This window comes from Tamandua tetradactyla, chromosome 5 (assembly GCF_023851605.1).
Source record: "Tamandua tetradactyla isolate mTamTet1 chromosome 5, mTamTet1.pri, whole genome shotgun sequence".
Lineage (NCBI taxonomy): Eukaryota > Metazoa > Chordata > Mammalia > Pilosa > Myrmecophagidae > Tamandua > Tamandua tetradactyla.
Genome location: NC_135331.1, coordinates 159,055,750 through 159,078,874, shown reverse-complemented (window position 1 = coordinate 159,078,874; position 23,125 = coordinate 159,055,750). Strand labels below are relative to the sequence as shown.

Here is a 23,125-nt window from a genome sequence, read left to right as displayed (position 1 = left end):
TTTATTTCTTGTTCAGAACCTGGGATGCTTTTCTGTGATATTGGGGACAGGGAACAAGTCCTCTTCTACCCATGGTCTCTTCCCTGGGCTTCTTTCTCAACCAAGCTCCATTCCATTTTTGTGTTTGTTTCTATCAGTTTTCTACCACAAAAACTGACTCAAAATTCACATCTACTAGATCTGAAATTCTCCATGCTGAGAAAACACATTTTGAACCAAAATTTTAAGGAAAAGAAAGGTGTATGAGGATAGACTAAATTAAAACTTGCAAATAAACAATTTATAGTTGTTTTTGGTATTATACATATGCTACTATATATTAATAAGGTAAACTTTAATTTGACAGAGTTGTACTTGAATGGAAGTATTTGTTCTTTCTCTCGCTTTAAGCAGACTTCAAAATTATGACTTATTCCCTTTCAATGTTTTTATGTGTTTAGAGGATGACTTCATGAAAATGTTCAAACTTTTGATCTTAAAATAAAAATTTTCATTTTGTGTAGAAAGCCCTGTGGCCTGCATGTCAGAGGCTTTCCTGACATAAGTTAGTGAACATGAGCATGTTAGAGACGTGATCCCCTTGGGGACTGGAACCATTATGGAACCTGGAGAGGAGTGGATACTCAAGGACATTCTGCAGTGGTTCTGATTTATGCTGCTACATGAAGCTTCATGCCCTAGATGTCCTTCATCAAAGGGGACTCTGGGCTGCAAAGGACTTAGTGTTGCCCACAGGTCTCAGGAGTTTTTTGATCATATATTCAAGTTAGACCAATAATGGAATTCCTAGAGAGATTTATATAATGTCTGAAGCATGAGTTGGAGGTTCATGAAATTATCATGCATTTTACTGTGTTTCTACCATGATTTTTTTTACCTTCTTTATCTGTAGGTAAGTGTTCAGGCAATCAACTCATACTTTCATTTTATTCAAAGGCGAATATTTTAACAAAGTGATTTCAATGTTTTCTTCTAATAAACCAGGACAGAGAACATGCTTTCAGAACCTGTAACCTCCACAGAAGAATCTTAGAATATGCTAACCTTTAAATCAGTATTACTGACCAGCATTTATAACTTTAAGAGCTACCATTATGTTTGCTTCTATAGCCTCCCTTATGTTTGTTTTTCATGTACTTAAAGTGCTAATGACATTCATTGCTTTTGAGATTTATCATATTAGCACCACTGTAACAGTTTATGGTGTTACATTTTACAAGATTCACTTAATACAATTTTAATTATCACTGAAAAATGCTTTCTAATCATAAAAGTACTTTAAAAATTACAAGCTAAACTCAACCTAGATTAAAAGTTAGGACTTGTGCTGCTAATAATCATTTCATAAAATGGAAGATCACATGTTAAATTGGTTCAAAGTTGAAACATTCATATTTTAAATAACAAAAACACATCTAGAAATAAAAATTGCCAAATAAAATAGATTCTTTGTGATAACACAACTCCATAGTATTGTATAAAATTACTAGTGTGACAATTATGGGTTATTTGCAATGTGTGTTATTTCCAGAAAGATTTAGTTTTGAATCTTGGCATTTTACCACCATATTTTAGCTCCAAAATATTATAATATGATGGTGAAAAAGTGTAAGAACCCACTGGATACTAAGTACCATGAATATTGCACTCTCTTAATAGATACATGTAATTATGAATCATTTATAAGTAGAACTCAATGAAGCTTTAAATAATGATTCTGAGGAACCAATTACCAAGGATAGTGAAGATTTTGCAAAATTTTTCAATTCAAGAAGTTCCATTTCAAGGGATGTTATAAACAAAATAAACAACTTTCTATTCCAATCAAAAGCAATAAATATATTTGGACTTTTACTATATCACATAACTACTTTTTCCTTTCTAAACATGCCATGGGATTCCCACTTCTTTAATTCTGCTTAAACTGCATCCTCTACCTCTTACCCTACGTCTTACTAGTATGTTTTATATATCTCTCACTAAACTCCTACCACTCACCTCAATTTGTATTAGGTATTTCACTAATTTGGTGATAACAAAAAAAGAAGGTAGACAAATGGCTAGCATTTGGAGATCTGGCAATATATATAAGAAAATTAGTTCTGAGAATATGGCTCAGGGACAGGAAATTCATATTCTGGGAGAATTGTGATGGAGAGGGAGGTAAAGACTCATCCACAAAAGCCCAGCAGATGTTCAGGTAGTGGGAATGTGAGACATAAGAGAAGAACTTACTCCCAGATTTACAAAACAGGAACTCAGATAATGGGTCAATGCTGATGTTAGAATGGAGGCAAACATCTAGGAACTAGATTATCCCAAGGCCTTGGGCAAAACTTACCCTAAACTGGGAGTCGAGTCATGAGCCAAAGCCAAAAACAGAAGAAAAGTGGTCTTTCTGCTCTGGAATGCTGACTGGGAAATAGAAAAGGATATTGTTAGGATGGAATCATTTCTGACACAAAAGATATGTTAAAATCCCAAACCATGGTCCTCTGGGTGTGAGCCCATTTGTAAATATGACATTTGAAGATATTATTAGTTGAGATGTACCCAAACTGAATGAAGGTAAGCATTAATCTGATATGTCTCAGGTCTTCATAAGCAAAAGAAATTGGATGCAGGAAAAAAGCCACAGAAGAAGCAAGAAGATGAAAATCAACAGAACCCAGAAGAGAAAGGAGAAGATGCTTCCATGTGCATCGCCATGGAACTCATTAGATTGCCGGCCAGCCAGAAGACACTGACCCTGGGAGAAAGCAAGTGCTCTAGCCTCTGAAACCCTGAGCAAATAAATACCTGATGTTACGCCAACCTCTTTTATGGCATTTGTTTCAGCAATCAGGAAACTACAACAGACATAAAAACAAAAATTCCCAAGCAAATTCAGGAAATTCTTGACATTTCTTACGTCCATCTGTAGATCCTTTGGTTGTCCATAGATCACTGAATGGCTGGGTCTCAAGACGTGGGATGGAAGCCTAGAAGACCATTGTTCAACTTCTCTGTGAAGTTGTTTGCCTACCTCAACATCAATTTCTGAAATCCTATAGTTATTATTTCTCTCACTTATTTAATATTTATAATATGCTACTAGTGTACACTTTAAAAAATATGTTTGTGTTTATGATCTCTCCTTTGAAATCTAGGACAATTTCTCAAAACTTTTTGTCCTTTATTTCCCAGGAACCTGGAACACGGGGCTATTGGTAAATGTCTGCAGATGATGGTAAGTTTATAAAATGGGATCAAGGGAGCTGGCAAAGTCATTGACTTTGAAAACTCAAAACATCCAACAATTTTGAGGGGAAGGGGAAATTTTGTTTACCTTGAAAACCGGATATTGCTTCAGTGAGCTTCCAAATATCAACTAAACAGCTGTTTGGATTAACCACATAAACTTTAAATCCCTGCCAGGGGATTATCACACTCTTCAATGTTAGTAGAAAGAAAAGGAGAAAGACAGAGAATGGTATGATTAATCTAAACTTACATAAATGAGAGGAACTTTTTAAAAAAAATTTCAAATACTTATAGAAAAAGTGATTAAATACATTGAAAAGAGGAAATTTTAAGAGGCTTTAAAAGTATATGATTAAGACTAAATGAATGGTAGGAAAAAAAAGAAATGAGGCTCAAAATCAGGAAAGATTTTGATATCAGAGCCATTATCCTGAAGTATGTAGAAGTGGTTAGCAGGACTTAAAATGCGGTGAATAGACAAAACTTCTTGTAACCCTAGAGAACAGGCTAGATTTTTGAGTTGGTCTTTCTCCTTGCAACTAGTGAGCTGATTTGTGAACTAATTGATACTATTGTGGCTCTGAAAAATCTCACTCTCTTTTGCTTATAAAAATCTTTATGTTTCTGAAAGGATTGATGGTTTTCTGACTTAGGATCATATTTTCTTTTCCTCTGTACTGGTAGGTGCTCATGTTTAAATATTCATTCCACATATATTATGGATTATAAAATATATATTATATACATATATAAAATACATGTATAGAGGTATATTGTATATAACTATATAAGATACATATTTAATATATATCTAAATACACCTATTAGTATATATGTGTATATAGAGATAAGCATGCACACAAATACAGAGCAAGTAATGGAGGGATCTGTGTTGTAAATAGCTTTGAGATAGGAACTTGGAGATACCTTATTTCCAATTTCTTGTGTACATTCATGACTTACATATGAGTTCTATTTATACAAATCAGAAGGACAGACATCATGGATAGGTTGTCTTAACAGCCAATCTCAGTGACTGAAGGGTGGGTCATTGCCCACTGATGTGGACGCTCTCCCAAGCACAGCTCTCCAGGGGGAGAGCAGAAGAGGCTTGGTGATGATAGTTCACTTAATCAACTGCAGTGGGACCACTAAGCACGGTAGAGAAGAAGACACAGTTCTAAAATGCACTAAAGTATTATATAATCGTATACCTCTAGGATGAAATCAGCAGTAAACATAGATTTTAGAATGTAGGTTCATATGCTATTATTGATTGAATATGCTATTCATATGTTATTCTTCTTAGACGGAGAAATTAAATTATCTTCTTAGATGGAGAAATCAAAGCCCAGTGAAGTCAAATGATGTGCTGAGGTCATACACCTGTTTGGCAACGGCAGGTAGACCAACATTTCAGACTTTTGGAGCCAAGACTTTCTGTGACATGCAGCATAAGAAGCAGTTTGGAAGCTGATATCTGCAAAAGATTTTTAGTTAGAAAACAAGGGTAAGTCTTTATGCACAAATAAGGGAAATCTATATTGGTTGTCAATAATTTTCTTAAGCCTCTTTAATTATATAGCTATCCATTAGTGATATCCTCAAGGAAGAGAGAATCATGCACACATACATAAACTGAACAAGAACCATTGCCTTCACTCAAATACCTCATTTAGCAATAGTAGTATTATCAATTGATCTTGGTAAGTTTGCCCTTTTCAGGGGGCAATTCCTTCATATACAGTGTGCAGGTTTAAAATGCAAATTTCACTCATTTCATCCTGCTAGTCTCCTAAGCACATATTAATTTCTTCAGTCATTCAAGAAATATTTGTTGCTTGCTTACTATGTTTGAGACACTATTCTAGGTTATAGGAGTAAGTATAGTGAAAAAGAAAACAAAGAAGTCCTTTTTATAATTGAACATGCATCCTATTAGGCACAATAACGTAGAGTGGGCAAAATAACACATGATTTTCATGAAGATACATATTTATAGTTTAAACTATCTCTTTTAAAGGGAAAGGAAGTTTTACCCAAATAATTTTCTAATATCCTTTTCAGCCTTACCATTTTATATCACAGTAATGGCTGGGTATTAGAAGTGTAATACTAACAGAATGTAAACATTTCCATATTTAAAAGTCCTATTCAAAGCACAAAATCACAATGTCCAAATATGTTGCTCCTTCCATTGGGCAATCTCATTACTATTTTCTCAAAATAATCACCATATCTGCCTCCCACCCCAGAATGATACATTATTTCAGGCAAAAACATTTTTAAAATCCTGCCAGTTATGTGGGAACTAGCAGGTCACAACCAAATTGAAGGTGACCATAGTTTCCCTCCCTCCTTAACTCTCTCCCTCCTTCCTTTCTTCCCAGAATTTGCATGAATCCCGGGACTTCCATAAATGGAGCACTTGCAGTGATGGAGATAAAGAAGTCACTTTCCCCTCAACCCCCTTTCTGGAGACCAGCAGAGAGAAAACGTATGAACCCTCTGTTTTTTTTTTTTTTTTGGTACTAATCAATACAGATCCATTCTCCCAGGTAAACATTGATAGAAATGGGAAAATAAAATACTGTAACTCCAAATATCCCATTCATTTTATTCTGGTATAAGTGCTCTGGTATCCAAAAGATTTAACATGGAAATAACTAAAATAAAACCTTACAATATAATCAGCAAATTGCTTGTTTTGCATTTCTTAGCTTTGCTCTTCTATAATACAATTTACTAGCTATTCTGATTTCACTCTCCTAAACTTGATTTCCAAAGGAATATTACTATCAAATGACTGTGAAGTTGCATATTATTCATAGGAAATTTAGTTGCCAACTAAACAATGAATAAAAATTTGAGCAATTTTTAAAAATTTCGTGTTTTTATTTATTGCTCCTGTGAAGTGCCTGTGTGCATCTGAAACCCTAGAAAAGTGTAGGGATTTGTGCCTTTCTTAATCAATAAATATTTATGTGGTAAAAAGAATGCCTTTGGCCAAGAACTTGCATGTCAACTTGCATCCTGATGAAAATTGAAATAGCTGATTGAACTCCTCAAATACAGGATTTATAATGGATGCCACTATCATTTTGCAAAGTAATTTAATGAGTATTTAGTGCAATTATTTTGTGCTCTCTTTTTATAAGGGGACCCACACAGCTGTGATTCTGCAAGTGCAAAAAAAAGAGCAATTGGTATAAGGGTAGCAGTTTGTTAAGATCTGTGTGAAGAAGGTCTTCTGAATCTTGCTTCACTAGAGGTACATAATTGTAGCTTTAGAAAAGATTTATGATATTGCCACTATATATTGTATGCATTTCAAGTTAAGTAGAGTAAGAAATGTAATATCAAATATTCAAAGATTGAAAATATCTACTTGGACGTTCCTGTTGCTAATTAAAGTTAAACTTGCATGCTCATACAGTATATCACTGCTTACACCTTACAGGGCCAAATGAGCTAAAAACTCAGGAAGCACAGTGGAGTAATGCCTTCTAATACACACATAAACACACCCTAACAGAACAAATGATGACTAACGAAATCAATCTCTTATTGCTGTGTGAATGATCTATGAATACTAAGGTCTATCTTAATTAAGCCAGACAAGAATTTCCCCAATTTCCAAAAATTTTGCTTTCTTCAAAATTGTACATAGAGTTGATTTCTTTTTTCTTTTTTTCTGACCTCTCTCTTCATGCTCTTTTAAGGTAGGAGAATGCTTGCAGAGAGCCGATCAAATCAGTTTTTGCAAAGGAACCATAGGAAACCTGGTACTTAACAGATAGAGAAAAGGAAGACAGTGAGAAGAGAAGAAAATGATGGGAAACATATTTTCAGTTGAGAGTTAAAAGGAACCTAACCAATGTATCCCCATAATTTATTTCTAAGTCTATAATGTGCACCACTAATATAATTTAATTTTATATCCTTTTATGAGAAAAAAAAACTTATTCAGTGTATTATACCTCGCGTACTCTCTTTCTGCTGCTTTTAAGAAAAATGTTATCAAATTTTTCCAGTTTATTTTGGCATCATCTACTCACAGTACTGGGCCTGTATGTGCATGCCTTAAGCAGCCTTCTTCCCTTAAGCACCTGAAATCTATCAGCACCATTTCCCTCCCAAGAAGCACTTAATTTGACATGTTTAGACTACTAACTGAAGATATGTCCATTCTCTTTTCTCTTTAAATGAAATCTGAGATTAGCTATAGAAATTCAAAATAACTAGTTTAGAAAATAAAATTCAACATAAGAAACAGGAGTATGTGGCTATAAAGAGAAGGTAGTAGAACGGCCATTTTCTACCTTTATCATTCAAGGACATTCACCATACCACTCCCTCTTTCTGGTGCTCTTGGAGGAAAGACACAGCTAGGGGGAGAATTTTTTTTTATTTTTGTTTTCTTTCTTTCATTAGTGGGAGAACAAGCAGAAAAGCGCATTGAGAATGTTTTAAAGCTGATTGCATTAGAATAAAGGAATGCACTAGGACCTGTGAAGCCTCCAAAGCAGTCACTCAGTTTAGTTGTTTGGATTCCTGTGAATCAACTCTCTCAATTGCTTAAAACCAAAAGGTCACCCGGCATTGGGGGGATGGAGCTATGAAGAGACTATTTCAGAGTTTCCTTTATCATGCCTTTCCCTAACCTAACTCTTTTGAGTGCTCACAACTTCAATCCTTTGGTGTCTGTAACTTTAACTTTTTTGATAAGTATTGATTTATTTTTTGTTTGTTTTTTATTTTTTTTGACTTTTTTGGCAGTAACCAGAAGGAAAGGAAAGCATTCCCCCAGTAGTCCTCAAAGTAGCTTGACTATAATGAAAGTTATTGAAATGAAAGGGAAAAGAAGGGAAGGGAAGGGGAAGGAGAGGCAAAGGAAGGGAAGAGAAGAGATGGGTATGGGGTGAGGTAGTGAATGAAGAGGAGGTTCAGACCTAAATGCTTTTCCTGCCAGAAAATTCAGTAAACTGAGGCAGAGTTTGGATAGTTTTGCTTAAATTACATCAAAGTCAGAAATATGTCCTCAGCGCTGAGAGGAAAAGGAAGAGGCTTTGTGCACTGGAGTAAGGAAACAAAGCAGCTTTTGTCAACTCCCTCTGAATTGGATTTTTACAGAATAATTTAATATGTACTCTTAAAATGTGCATATTAAGGAACTGTCAATGCATTCATATTTAAACCCACAGATAACATTAAATTATTTTGGAGGCAACTTTTGCAGTCCTGCAATATAACTTCAAATTGCTCCATTTCATCTGCTGACTTCAATGCACAAGTAGTTCCTGGTTTTATTGTATATCTGGTCTTGAGCTATGAACGTGAAGGATGCGTAAGAAAGCTTGCAATCTGTGAGACTGTCTCCATCCTAGTGAAATTTACAGTTTAGTTGAAATGTCTACATCCAATTTCCCTACTGATGGTAAGTCTTTCTACCCTTTGGGTTCACAGGACATAGAGCTCATCCAAAGAAATTTTGCATAAGGAAAACTGTTCACTGGAAGGCTGGAATAGTTAACTGATTTTCTAGCTTTGAAGGCAAATTAATTTTTAAAAATGGTGTCTATAATCTCTGAGAAGCATGGTGGTAGGTTGCTCCGTGCTCAGCTACAGACTCAGCCAGTGAGTTTTCTACAGTCTATTCTAAATTGAGGGAGTTCTGTAATCTGTATTGTTTACTCTGGTGTTATTCCAATTCCTGCCCCTTATTTTGTTTTCTTGCAAACAATTTTGATGGAATGAGGTTGTTAAAGTGTGTGCAAGTAATAGTACTGGAACTGCTGCACAGACACAGGGAGGATTACATATTGATCTTAAGATTCATGTTTTAGGGCAGCTTGAGGCATCTTCAAGAGAAGGGTCAAAGAAATCGGTAGTTAAGCTCAATATATATTTAGGGACTACAGGAAGTCTAACATTACAAAGGAACCCATAATAATTATTGCAAGGTGATGGTACCAACCCACAAATGTATGACTTATAGCTGGAAGACAGTACAGTTGGAGGTAAACCATGATGTTAGGTATTTGAAAAGAGTCTAGGGATCATCAATGCAAGCTTCTGGGAGCACAGGCTTAATAGAACTTTACTATAATAATCTCATAGAAATAATGATTTAATTTGTGTTTCCACTTATAGGAATGCATCTCCAACATTAAGAGAGCCTACTCATTAAAGAGTAGCTCTCTCATTAAGAGAGCCTACTCTCCTAAACAAAAGTTTAGGAGAACAAAGTAGTTTCTACCAAGCTTTCTAGTTATGGATGCCTAACAGTAAAAAAGTTTTGAGCATGCACCCTCAATCATTATAATGCTACTAAAGTATCTGGTACATTATAGAACAGATACAAAAGGATGAAGAAGGGCGGGCCGCGGTGGCTCAGCGGGCAAAGTGCTTGCCTGCTATGCCGGAGGACCTCGGTTCGATTCCCGGCCCCAGCCCATGTAACAAAAAACGGAAAAACAAAATACAATAAAACAGGAGAATGTTTGAAAATGTTTCCCTTTCTTCCTTCCTTCCTTCCTTCTATCCTTCCTTCCTTCTCTCTGTCTTTCCTTTAAAAAAAAAAAAAAAAAAAAAAAAAAAAAAAAAAAAGGATGAAGAAAAGACTAAATAAAGCACAATATAAAATATTATTTTGTATACTTTTTAAAATTAATGGGACAACATTTCTTTTGACCCTTCCACAATATTACCTATAATAAATGTAATAGACTAATTCAAAAATTTTTACTGAAGTTCAGATAGCAAACTTCCACCTTCTCTGATATTAATCAGTCATTTTTGCAAATAATTTGGAAGGTGATGTTTCTTCTCACTGAATAAGTTCTCTTGAAAGAAATTTAAGCACTTTAGTAAATTCAGTTTCCCAATGTTCTAAGTACACAGAGCTTCATAAGCGCAAGAGTTGTCAAAGGTGGCACATTCTTTTCAGCAATAAAATTGCATGACAATGAAAACATTTTATAAATATCCAATTCTGAACTGCCCTCTGTATTGTGAGATTTTTTAAAAACCATTTACTTTCTCAGCTATTGTTTAAATATTACCTTTACCTTTGAGAGACAGACCATGTGGGGTTTTTTTTGTATCTTCTAGATAGCATATGGTTGAAAGCTTTTCCTTACTAAAATATTTAGCAAATTTAAAATCCTTGTTTTTTTCGGGGGGAAGGAACGGGGTACATGTTCCGGGAATCAAACCCGGGCCCCCCACATAGAGGGCAGCATTCTACCACTGAACCACCTGTGCACCCCCTTGCTTTTTCAAACTAAAAAATGTATCACTTACAAATTTCAACAACTATTTAAAGTATTTCGTCACAAGACAAATAGCAAAACTCTGAGTGGAACAGATTTTCAGCCATTCCACTTCTCTTTACAAAACATTTAAAAATCATGGTATTTCTAGGTCATGCTTTTATGAAAATAATCACCTTGGTGGCAAAAGAAAAAATTTAAAAGGCATGTAAACTACACTAGGCAACACGACACCAAAATCAAATGAGTGACGGGAGCGGGGTCAAAACCTCCACATTGATAAGCTTCCATTTCTCCTTCAAGATGCTTCAAGGTCCTGGTTTACTTTCCGAGATGCCAATGGGTGTGTGAAGCAATGTTAATTGGTATGTTCATCAGTAGCAAAGCTTACCTTTTTATATGAAAATCATATAAAGAGACATCCTATTAATTCTTTCTCAGCTCTAATGAAGGCACATGCACACCCCCGTGAGCACAGCCACCAAGAAAGCCATTGCATAGCGGATGATTGTTCTTGTCTGGATTTTCCTGCCTCACTGTTTAGAGGACATGAGCAGAGGAACTGTAGAACAGTAAGTGAAGAATTGATTTAGGGGCGGGCCACAGTGGCTCAGCAGGCAGCGTTCCTGCCTGCCATGCCCGAGACCCGGGTTCGATTCCCGGTGCTTGCCCATGCAAAACGAAACAAACAAACAAAAAAGAATTGGGATTAGAACCCAGGTGTTCCAAACTCCAGAACTCACACCTTAAACCCACACAGACAGCTTTTACAGTAAAGGGTGGGAATGATTAGCCTCCCCCCACTTCCCCAGATGCGTGTATGACAAGAGAGAAAAGGCAGAGGAGACTCACCTCATTAGAACTTTGACGTCAACAAGGGAAGTGGACAGCTTGTTTCCTCCCTTTGGTCACAGAGAACTTACATCAATATAAGGATGAATGAATGCCCAAACTTTGACCAGAATATTATGTTCTTTCCTTGGTAGAAAGACTGACAGAGAAAGCGTATGAGTGGCCCAAATTATTTCCTCTGAAACTCTTTAAAATTGGAAGATAAGGAGGCAAAACCTTCCTTCTGGGCTGAGTTTTTCCCATCATCTCTCAGAAGTTAGGATAACTCAGCCCCATTATGCCTTAGTCTCTTCCCCTGTAAAACATAGATTAGAAAATCTACTACCAGGATTAAATTAATTTGCCTCATAAAATGTGTAATACCATAGATGTGGGGGTAGATTGGATAGAAAAGAATGGCAGAGTGCAATCTGCTGCTCTCAGTAGTCCCAGAAGCTGAAAAATTCTCAGTGCCCATGGCTAATTGGTAGGAGAAGGAAGGAGGAGAATATACTCAAATGAAGTCATTTTCAAAGAAATTGGTTTTCAATTCACAGCTTGGGTGGGTACAACTGTTCCACCCACACCCAGCTGTGCCAGAGAAAACTTACGCCCTGTATTGGGTGGCACCTGGCCTGCCTAGAAAGTTTGAGGAACAGTTCTATTTCTGGCCATCTCAAAACTCCCCAAGCACTTCTCTACAACATGCAATTTAATCAGCACTTTCCCTGGGCTGCCTGCCTTCTTTTTATTCTTACTATATATTAAAAAGTCTCTGTAGACCTGAAGAATTCTCATTAACACCCCCTTTTGTCTTCCCAAAAGTTAACCAAAACATCCCTTTCCTCGAACCCATTCAGCAATTTGCTGAGGTTTTTTGTTCTGCAAAATCCTGAACTTCACTTTAATCAACTGTTTATGAAAGCTTCCTTAAATCAGGTATTGGGTATAAAAGATAAGTGAAATGAACAGCATAATTCATAAGGAGATAGTTCATAGTTCTTTCGCCTGTGCTAAAAGTCAGAACTCTGTCATGCTTTCTTTTATCAAAAACTCCCATAAAACCCAGTTTATTTTATCTGTTGCTGTGTGTATTATATCTGAAAGTCCTGTATCACATAATAGTTGTGAAAATAAACTTCAAATATAATTATGAATCTTTTTATTTCTTCTAAACCTACTACTCCAACTCTCTCTTTTTCTTCCATCAAATTTCTTTAACGAGCAATCAGTCTCATTCTACATCGCCTCTCTTATCACTAGACTTGGGCTGCTATCTTGGAGATGAGCTGAAACCTCATCCATTTCAAAGTCATGGCATATCTGACATTGACATTGTTTCCTGAAATCCTCTTCTCCACCAGTTTCAAACTTGTTTTGCATTTTCTTCTCACCTCTCTAGCAGTTCCTGCATAATTACCTTTGCTCGCTCCTCTTCTTCTCCCAACCTGAGACATAGTTGCACCCACAATTCTCCCTGTGGCCTTCCACCCATTTGACTTACTTTATAAATGCTCCCCTTCTTTGGTCTCCTCATCTGTAACTTGGAGTGTTATCTTGTCCTGACTTGTCTGCCAGCTTTTATGATGTATTTCTTTTTTATCTGTTTAAACTCATTCATTTTTACCTAACCCAAATGCAGGCTAGAATAATATTATTTCTCATCTTAGAAAACTTCAGTGGCTTCCCATTGCTTTCACAGTCCTATGTAAACTCCCTAGCACTGAAGGCTCTCCTAAGGTGTGAGTCCAGTCATGTTTCCAGACTCAAACTATTCATCCTTATGAGAATTCTTCTTCCAAGCCATGCCAGGTGTCTTACTGTTCTCTGAGCGCACTATACAGTTTCATAAATCTGTTCCCATAGTCTGGAATGTCCTACCTGAAGAATGAATGGTATTTTGATAAGGGCCACCAAAAATAGCCCCACCTCTGAGAAGTCTTCCCTGAATACCCAGTGAAATTCAATTCCTACTTCTTTTGATACCCTAGAGTATGGAGCTTATTCCTTTCTGGAGTATGGAGTTTCTGACGCAGCATTTAGGCAGTTCTGTCTTGCCTTAGTCATCTTTATACACGTCTAGCAGAGGTGATTTTAAGCCTCTTGAACCCTAATTCATAGAGGAGGCTTAGTAAATATTTAATGAAGCAATTAAAGAATGATGAGAAATCAGGTATGGAAATGCTGTAGGTGAGTGGGGAAAGGGAACCATATATTTAATTACATAAGATTCTAAAAATAATGCCAGAGAGTATTATTACAAACAAAAAGATACCATCCTGGAATAATAATTAAATGTATAGCAAATGTTGATGTTTTGGTTCATTTACTTCAAATGACTTTTTTTTTTTTTTTTTTTTTTTGCATGGGCAGGCACTGGGAATTGAACCTGGGTCTGCAGCATGGCAGGCGAGAATTCTGCCACTGAGCCACCGGGGCCCACCCTTCCAGTGCTTTTACATATGAAGTAATACATAACAAATTAGCATAACTTTGTACATTTTATAAGTTTAAATAAATATTATCACTTATAACTTGACTTTTCCACTCAATAGTTTACCTTTCTCCATCAATATTGGTACACATAGATCTAGTTCATTTACTTTAACTGCAATGTATTTCATTTTATAAATACATCAAAACTTATTTATTCATTACCCTATTGGTTGCTAATAAGAATCTTCCCAGTATTTTGTCTTAAAAATAGTGTTGTAATGAGCATGCTTCTGTATGTCTTCTGCATGGATGCAAATGTTTCTCCAGAGTGTATGCTTACAGTGGAATTGTTGACTCATGGGTATTTGCATTTTCAACTTTAATAGATATTGCCAAATTGATCTCTTAAATGGTGGTTAAGAGTAGAGATACTTTAATGAAATTTGAATGTAATTTATAAAACAAGGATTTATTTATGTTATCATTGATGTCCATAACTAACTAAGAAAACAGAAAGTTGAGGAACACATAAACTTTTGGAATTGGCAATGTACTTATAATCAGGCAATAATCAATAGGCCTAATTTATAAAGATACTGGTGTCAGCAGTTTCTGTTATCTTTTTTAGTATATTAGTTTTGCTACTCTTTAACAGTTATTAATCTCGGTGAATATTTCAAGTTAGAAAAAATAGAAGCATTTCTTTTTTATCTTTAAATTAACTAAATTTTACCTATATCTCCATTTCACTTTCTGCCTTCCCCCTTTCCCAGGGATGTTCAAAGTTTCCAGGGATTTGTAGCACCATTCCAATGACTGGCTTATTTCTGAAACCCATTCAGATCAGGCAGCTTTAATGCTTATTTGTGCCTAGGGTCCAGGTGGTCCAGAAACACTACTTAGGCCTCTGATGTCTTGCCCCCTCCATGTGCCACTCTCAGGGATTGAAACTCAGACCCTGATTATCCTGGGACCTACCCACCTTTATCCTCTTCAGTCTCTTGGAATCCAATCTCTCTGTCTCTGTCTCACTGTCTCTCTCTCTCTCTCTCTCATACACATATACACACACACACTCTCTCTCTCTCCTTTATCCTCAAAAACCCTCCTCTCTCTCTCCCTTTCCACTCCAAAATACTTACCAAAACATGCATGATTTATGAAAACAAAGAACTTCAGTCCTATGCTCTGTGGGATTTTATCAATTGGAAAGCAAAGCCCAAGTTATTTCAGGGACAACTGGCACTTCTCACTGATTAGCAACAAAGGTAATTAAGGATACCAATTAGCCAGAAGTGTTGGTTCAATTAGATGAAATAATCATTTTTTTGCGGAATTTGGAAGAACCATCAGTAACCACTTCTTAAGCTACTGAGCAGTTTGGGGAAAACATACTTGGAATTATCAATTCCCATTTCTTCTCAACTTTCCTTAAATAGGCAGGGCACTGAGTGTTCAAGCATAGGGTTAGTACCAGTGCTAGAAAGTTACCAACTATCATCAGTTGGCCATGACTCATCAATTATGAAGAAAGAAAGATCATCAGGGACTTACAGGTTATTATACTTTTGTAAAGAATTGTTCCCAGAGTACTAAAATGGTCAGTGATCCAACTCTGTTTTATAAATGTACAGTTGGGGAAGGATATCCTCCCATGTAGGGCTCAATGGATGCTTCCATCAGACTTTCAGGACTCTGACAGATGCTATGGTGTGAGCCTTGTCTTAGCCTCTGGGACCATGCTCAGCAGTTCCTTGTACATTGGGAGTTTAGAGACTGAATGAGGAGGGGAAAAGCCAAGAACAAGAAGAAAGAACAAAAGCCAAAGGCTTTTGTAAGCTCATCTGAAGTAAAAGTCTGAATCCTACTCACAAATTAGAACCTCTGGCTTAAAAAGAGGTTATTACTGGCAAGGAACATACAAGTGGCTAAACACAATCTATCTTCTCACAAACCTGTACATTAGAGCCAAATGCTACAAATGTGGCAGTGGTGAGTGGTTATATTAGCCTACTATCGGTTCACTGTTCATCACATACTAAGTCTCACCAACAAAGATGATGCTACATTTTCCATCTGCTTTATTTGTAGGTCATTAAAAATATTTTCCTGGAGAGGGGCAGCAAAAAGTGGGGTAGAGTATGCCCCTCAAATGGTTAATTTTGTTTCAACTTGGCTAAATTATGGAGTCCAGTTATTTAGTCAACTTCTGGCTTGGTTATTTCTGAGGAGGAATTTTATAGATGAGATCAGCATCTACAATCACGTGGATTCTTTTCCATAATGTGGGCAGGTCTCATCCAATTAGTTGCAGGTCCAAAGCAAGAACTGAAGGTCCTGGGGTCTGAAACATTTCTGTCTCAAGACTTCAACATCAACTCATACCAGAATTTCCATCCTAAGGGTTGCCCTATGGAATTAAGACTTGCCAGCCGCCACAATTGCATGAGCCAAATCCGAAATAAATCATATATATATCATGTTGTTTCTATTTTGCTGAAGAACCCTTCATCATCAAATGAAATCTGACTTAGCCTTGGCCTTTTCTCTCTTACCAAGGCAGTGCTTTGGTAACTATCAACTCTTGGCACTAGAGAAATCAACACCCCCTCTATTAAGTGTGGATGACCAGAAGGAATCCCTATAGGTTGGTACTTAACTAGAGAAAGAATCTAGGACCTTACTTTGTGAAAATTTTCTCTCAGTATATGATCTTTAATCATGAGTGAAATTTAAGAGCTGTTTTCAGAATTATTTTGGCAACCTGAAGTTCAGGAATCAGGGACTATGGGTTTATTTTTCCTCAAAAGACCACTCAGATGCAGCGATACAATTGAATTCTGTTAAATATGATGAGGTCTTGTTCCTTCAAACATAAGAGACAATGAAGCCAACACATGGCATTTTTAGTATCTGATGGAAATAAACCTTAAATTTTCTTAGATACATGCTCTGAAGATGGGCAAAGAACTTAAAATGACAAGGCTACTTTGTATTCAGTTAACCAAAGGACAAGTTGAGAGACACCACTGCTTCTCAGCGACACGCTGAAGCCAGAATTAAGATGAAAAGACTGCAGGAAGGGAACCCCAGAGAACTGGAAAATTCTTGGTAAGTAATAATTCCTTACCTCTGCAAGCCAACCCCATAACCACTGTAGGAAATCCTAGGACTCTGCCTATGTACAAAGGAAAGAAGGAGAGTGGATAAAGTAGTCCAAAGAAATAATCTTCTGTCCAGTGAAAGAGTCAAAGGCAAGAAAAGGTACTGAGCAAAAGCTGAAAACCAATTACCTTTACAGTGAAGAGGGAAAATCAAGCCACAGTGAGAAATAGGGAAGTGTTTGTGCACAGACCCAGATCTTAAGACCTATGCAAAATACTGTAGAAGCCACAAAGATGTGCTGGAGACTGATTGGGGCTGAAGAGTTAGGTTATCAATTCGGTATGGTAAGAGATTTTCACCAAAGGAGTAAACCTGGAGAAATGAGTGAACAGCAAATATCGGATCAGAATGATACTGGAAATTTTTTACAAATCTAAATAATTTTGAGTAAAAACAATAATTGCAATGAAAATCAAAAATATTTGGAAAAGCATGATAAACTTAACAAAAAATATTAAAGCATATAGAGTGCAGGTAAAGTGTTATTCAGAGTGACTTATAGCCTTAAGTACCTCTGGAAAAAATAAAGAGGAATAATGAGTTAATCAGTTAAAGGTCACACTTAAGAAGTTAGAAAAATAATGATAGAATAAATTCATAAAGTAGTATAATGAAATATATATGATAATTTAAAAATAACAAATAAAGATGAAGTAGCGAGATATCAAGAAATCCAAAGTATGCTTCCTTGAAAAGACTAAGCAATTGATGAATTGTGACAGGATTTATCAATAAAAATAGTATCAGTAATGATAAAAGATTCAAATCTACAGATTAAACAAAGATTAAAATAATAAAAGAATACTATTAATGATTTTATGCCAATACATTCGAAAATTTAAATGAAATAGACAACTTACTAAAACTGACTACAAAGAGAAAACACAAATAATATTAAACATTAAAAACATTATATCAGTCATTAAAAATCCATCAACTTCTACTTTGAGTCAAGATAGAGAAAGAGGGATAAAATTATCCTGTCTGCTGAGAACATTAAAAACTAGACAAAACATATTAAATAATGACCCTCAAGAATTTGGACATCAGGTAACAAAGGACAATGATCCCTAAAGAATGGGAAATAAATGAGGTGAACTCTATGATTAAGGTTTACTGCCTTAAGTAAGTTTACCGCCTAGAAATTGTTTCCTAGCCATAGTGCATAGAAAGGGAATCTAAGAAGAGTCAAGTTTATCTGCTGCCCAGAACAAGTTTGAAAACCTGGCATCCAAACAAAAATTAACAGACATGCAAAGAAGCAGGAAAACACAATAACTATTTTTTTTTCCTTTGAATGGGCCATATTTTCTGGTTTCTTTGTATGCTTTGTGATTTTTTTTTGTTGAAAACTGGATATTTAAATATTATAGTGTGGCAAATCTGAAATCATATAGGGTTTGCACATTGATCTTTTTCCTACAGACTCGTTGAACTCATTTGTTAGCTTGTGATGTGTTTATCTGGCTTTGGTATCAGGCGAATGTTGGCCTCACAGAATGTCAGGAACTACTCTTTTTATGGAAAGTCTGAAATGTTTGGTGCAAATCCTTCCTTAAATATTTGGTTGAATTCACCAGAGAAGCCATCTAGTGTTGGTCTCTTCTTTTTTGGGAGGGTTTTGATTACTGATTCAATTCCTTGATTTGTTATTCATCTATGCAGATTTTCTATTTCTTTATCATTTTTGATAATTCCTGTGTTTCTAGGAATTTGTCCTTTTCATCTTGGTTATCTAATTTGTTGGCTTACAATTGTTCATAGTATTCTATTATAATCCTTTTATTACTCTAAACTCAGTATTAATGGATATATTTTCATTTTTCTTATTTCCACCTTATCTTTTTTCTTTATTGATATAGCAAAAAGTTCGTCATTTTTTTAAATATTTCCCAATAACCAGCTCTTGGTTTGGTTGTTTCTCTTGCTTTACTATATTGTGTTTATCTCAGCTCTCATCTTTATCATTTTCTTTCTTTTGCTTACTTTGGGTTTGGTTTGGTCTTCCTGTTCTAATTCCTTAAGGTGTAGTTAGGTTTAAAATATTTCTTATTCTTTAATTAGACATTTACTACCCTAAATTTCCATCTGATAATTGCCTTTGCTGCATCGCATACATTTTGGTATGTAGGATTTTTGTTTTCATTAGTCTTTTCTAAATTCCCTTGTGATTTTCTCTTTGACTCATTTTGTTAAGCAGGTATTATTTAATTTCCACATATTTGTGAATTTTCCCATTTTCCTTCTGTTGATTTCTAGCTTCATTCCACTGTGGTTGGTGAAGAGATTTTGTATGACTTCAATCTTTTTTTTTAATTTATTGAGACCTGTTTTATGGCCTCACATATGATCTATCCTTGAGAATGTTCTACGTGCACTTGAGAAGAATGTGTATCATGTTATATTCTGCTGTTGTTGAATGGAGTGTTTAACAGATGTTAAGTCTCATTGGCTTGTAGTGTTATTTCCCTACTGATCTTCTGTCTAATCCATTATTCTGTTCTTCTGTTCTATCCATTATTGAAATTTGGGTATTGAAGTACCCAACTATTATTCTGAAACCATCTGAATTTTCCTTTCAATTGTGTCTGTGTTTGCTTCATATATTTTGGGGGAACTTTTGTTTGGTGTGTACAAGTCTATGATTGTTTTATCTTGTTGATGAAGTGATCCTTTTATCAATATGTAATGTCCTTTTCACCATATAATGTCCTTTTCATTCATCTAATGTCCTTGTAACAGTTTTTTACTTAAAGTCTGTCTTGTTTGATATTATATTAGCTACTGCAGCCATTTTTCCATTCTTCCTCACATGGATTATATCTTTTTCCATCATTTCACTTTCAAACCAGTTTTGTCTTTGGAACTAGAGTGAGTCTCTTTTAAACAGCAGATAGTTGGATGATGCTTTTTAATCCATTCTGCCAATCTCTTCCTTCTGAATGGAGGGTCTAAGCCTTTGACATTTATAGTAATTGTCAATAAGAAAATACATTACTGAAACAAAATGCCATTTTGCTATTTGTTTTCTGTATGTCTTAAATGTCTTTTGTCCCTCATTTTATCCAGTATGGCCTTCTTTTGTGTTTGGTTTATTTTTATAGTGTTCAGCTTTGATAACTTTATCATTTTCTTTTATATAAATATATCTTAAAAAATTTCTTAGTGGTTACATAGGGATTACAATTAACATCCTAACTTTATAAGATCTAGTTTGAATTGATACCAATTAAGCTTCAATTGCCCCTCCTTTATGTTGCTGTTGACACGAATTGCATCTTTACAACTTGTATGTCCTATAATATATATTTATTATTATTCTTTATGCACATGCCTTTCAAATCCTGTATGAAACAAAAAGTTGAATTACAGACAGCATAAAAATTTTGACTTTTATCCAAACCTATGTATTTATCTCTATCAGAGATATTTATTGTTTTGTTTAACACCAAGTTACTATCTTGTAATGGTAATGAACTCTTTAGCTTTTCTTTATCTTGGAATATCTTAATTTTTCTTTCTTTTGAAAGATAGATTTACCATATATAGAAGTTCCAGCTGATAGTACTTTTTTCTTCCACAACTTTAAAAACGTCTTCAGTATTCATGGTTTTGGTATGCATGGCTTTTCTTACGAGGAATCAGTTGATAATCTTATTCAGGATCCTTTGTACATGACAAATAGCTTTTCTCTGGTTGCTGTTATGATGCTCTATTTGTCTTTGGCTTTCAACAGTTTGATCATAATGTGTATCAGTGTGGATCTCTTTCAGTTTATCCTACTTGGAGTTTATTGAACATCCCAGATGTGTCCATTCATGACTTTCATCAAATTTGGGAAGTTATCAGCCATTATCTCTTTTTTTTCCTCAATATTTTACTGAAAAATCTTCACATACATAAATTCCATACATAGTATACAATCAGTGGCTCACAGGATCATCACATAGCTCTATATTCATAACCATGATCATTTTTTAGAATATTTGTTTCACTCCAGGAAAAGAAAAAAGAAAAAACTCATACACACCATACACCTTACCCATCCCTCTAATTGACCACTAGTTTTTCCAGCTACCTAATTTATTTTACCTTTTGTCCCCACCCCCCATTATTTCTTTCTTTATTTTTATCCATATTTTTTTTACTCATTTGTCCATACCCTGGATAAAAGGAGTATCAGACACAAGGTTTTCACAATCACACAGTCACATTGTGTAAGTCATATCTTTGTACAATCGTCTTCAAGAATCAAGGCTACTGGAATATAGCTCAAGAGTTTCAGGCACTTTCCTCCAACCACTCCAATACACCATAAACTAAAAAGGGATATCTATATAACATAAGAATAACATCAGGATAACTTCTTGACTCTGAATTCTCTCAGACATTGAAACTCTATTTTGTCTCATTTCTCCTTTCCCCCTTTTGTTCAAAAAGACTTTCTCAATCCCTTGATGGAAAGGCCTGGTTCATCCCAGGATTTCTGTCCCATGTTGCCAGGGAGATTTACACCCCTGGAAGTCATGTTCCACATAGAGGGAGGGCAGTGAGTTCACCTTCTGAGTTGGCTTAGAGAGAGTGGCCACATCTGAGCAACAAAAGAGGTTCTCTGGGGGTGACTCATATGCCTAGTTTTAAGTAGGCTTAGCCTATCTTTTGCAATAATAGGTTTCATAGGGGTGAACCCCAAGATTGAGGGCTCAGCCTATTGATTTTGTTGTCCTCACTATCTGCAAGAGTATCAGAAAATTTCCAAATTGGATACTTGAATATCTCCTCCTTTCTTCTCAGTACCCCAAGGGCTTTATTCACTGTTCAAGTTTCTCTGGGATATATCAGGACAGCACTTGAACCTGGACAAACCAACAAAGTCTCATGCCCTATTCAAGACTCCATGTACTTATGGTGTTCAAGCAAACTGGTCATGCAAGTTAAATTAAGAAATGCACTACCCAAAATATAATTTTTGCACCAAATAAACACCTCTCCCTTTTGTCTCACACAGAAGTTGAAATTTTAAAAAATGAATGATATCCTTTACCCTGTATTCTGATTTACCTTTGTGCTATCCAGATCAGCTTCATTCATATCTCTACTCAAAGTCTGATCAGTTTTTCAACTTTTTAAACAGTTCCTGTATGGGGTACTGTTGACTTTCATAGCTTCAGAACTCTAAATCTGAGTCTCAGGTGTCATATAAATACCCAAAGTTTCTGGGAATGACCAGGTGATAAAAAAAAAAACAGCTCAGTATCTCAGAATTTAGAAATAACAGTTACAACTCCTAAATATATGTGACTGCTGTAACAGCTTACAATCTAGGACCCTTTACAATAGGCCCCAACTTGATAACCCATATTCTCGACCTCAGTTCACTGATTTTTTCCCCACAGTTCACCAATTTTTTATATTATAGTTAGTCCATATGATTGAGGCATAATATTTGCCTTTTTGTTCCTGACATTTCATTTAACATCCAGTCCTTATGGTTCATATTCCTCGTTGCATGCCTCACAACTTCATTCCTTCTTGAAGCTGCTCACTAGTCCATTGTATATATACACCACAAGTTCCCCCTTCTATTCCTCAGTTGTTGTGCTCTTAGCCCACCTCCATCCACTCTGGATTGCGAACACTGCTGCCATAAACACTAATGTTCAAATGTCCATTCATGTCCCCACGCTCAGTTCCTCCAGGAATATACTGAGAATAGATACATTCTCCACATTTTCTCTAGCATTTGTTTCTCTCTGTTCATTTTTAAACAGTTTTATTCACACATCATACAATCCAACCAAAGTGTATAGACATGCCTTCACTACCACAATCTATATGAAAACATTTCCTTTTCTTCCACAAAGAATCTATACCCCTCCCCCATGTCCCCCCACCTGTTGACATTTAGTTTTCACATAATACCTTGTTACATTAAGTGGAAACATATTACAGTTACTGTTGACTATAGACCCTAGCTTGCATTGATTGTACCATTTTCAATACTCTGCAGTGTTGAAATTCATTTGTTCTCCCTCCTGCAAAAACATTTTTTATTTGTATAGCCATTATCTGTTTAAATATCCTTTATGTCCTAGTCTCTCTCTCTCTTTTCCCCCATGACTTTCATAATGCATATTAGTTCACTTGATTGTGTCTCATAGGTCCCTTAGGAGATT

General features: G+C 35.7%; 1 protein-coding gene across 13 annotated transcripts in view; it reads right to left on the bottom strand.

Moving 5' to 3' along the window:
- The window catches only part of GRIK2 (glutamate ionotropic receptor kainate type subunit 2), a 1,225,242-nt gene that overhangs the window by 735,338 nt on the left and 466,779 nt on the right, over window positions 1-23,125 (bottom strand). For all 13 annotated transcript variants that reach the window (XM_077162495.1, XM_077162496.1, XM_077162509.1 and 10 more), the window contains 2 exons: window positions 4,458-4,723; window positions 2,342-2,415 (listed from right to left, as the gene is read on the bottom strand). The gene's annotated coding sequence lies outside the window, so the exon portion shown is untranslated. The remainder of the gene's footprint in view (window positions 1-2,341; window positions 2,416-4,457; window positions 4,724-23,125) is intronic.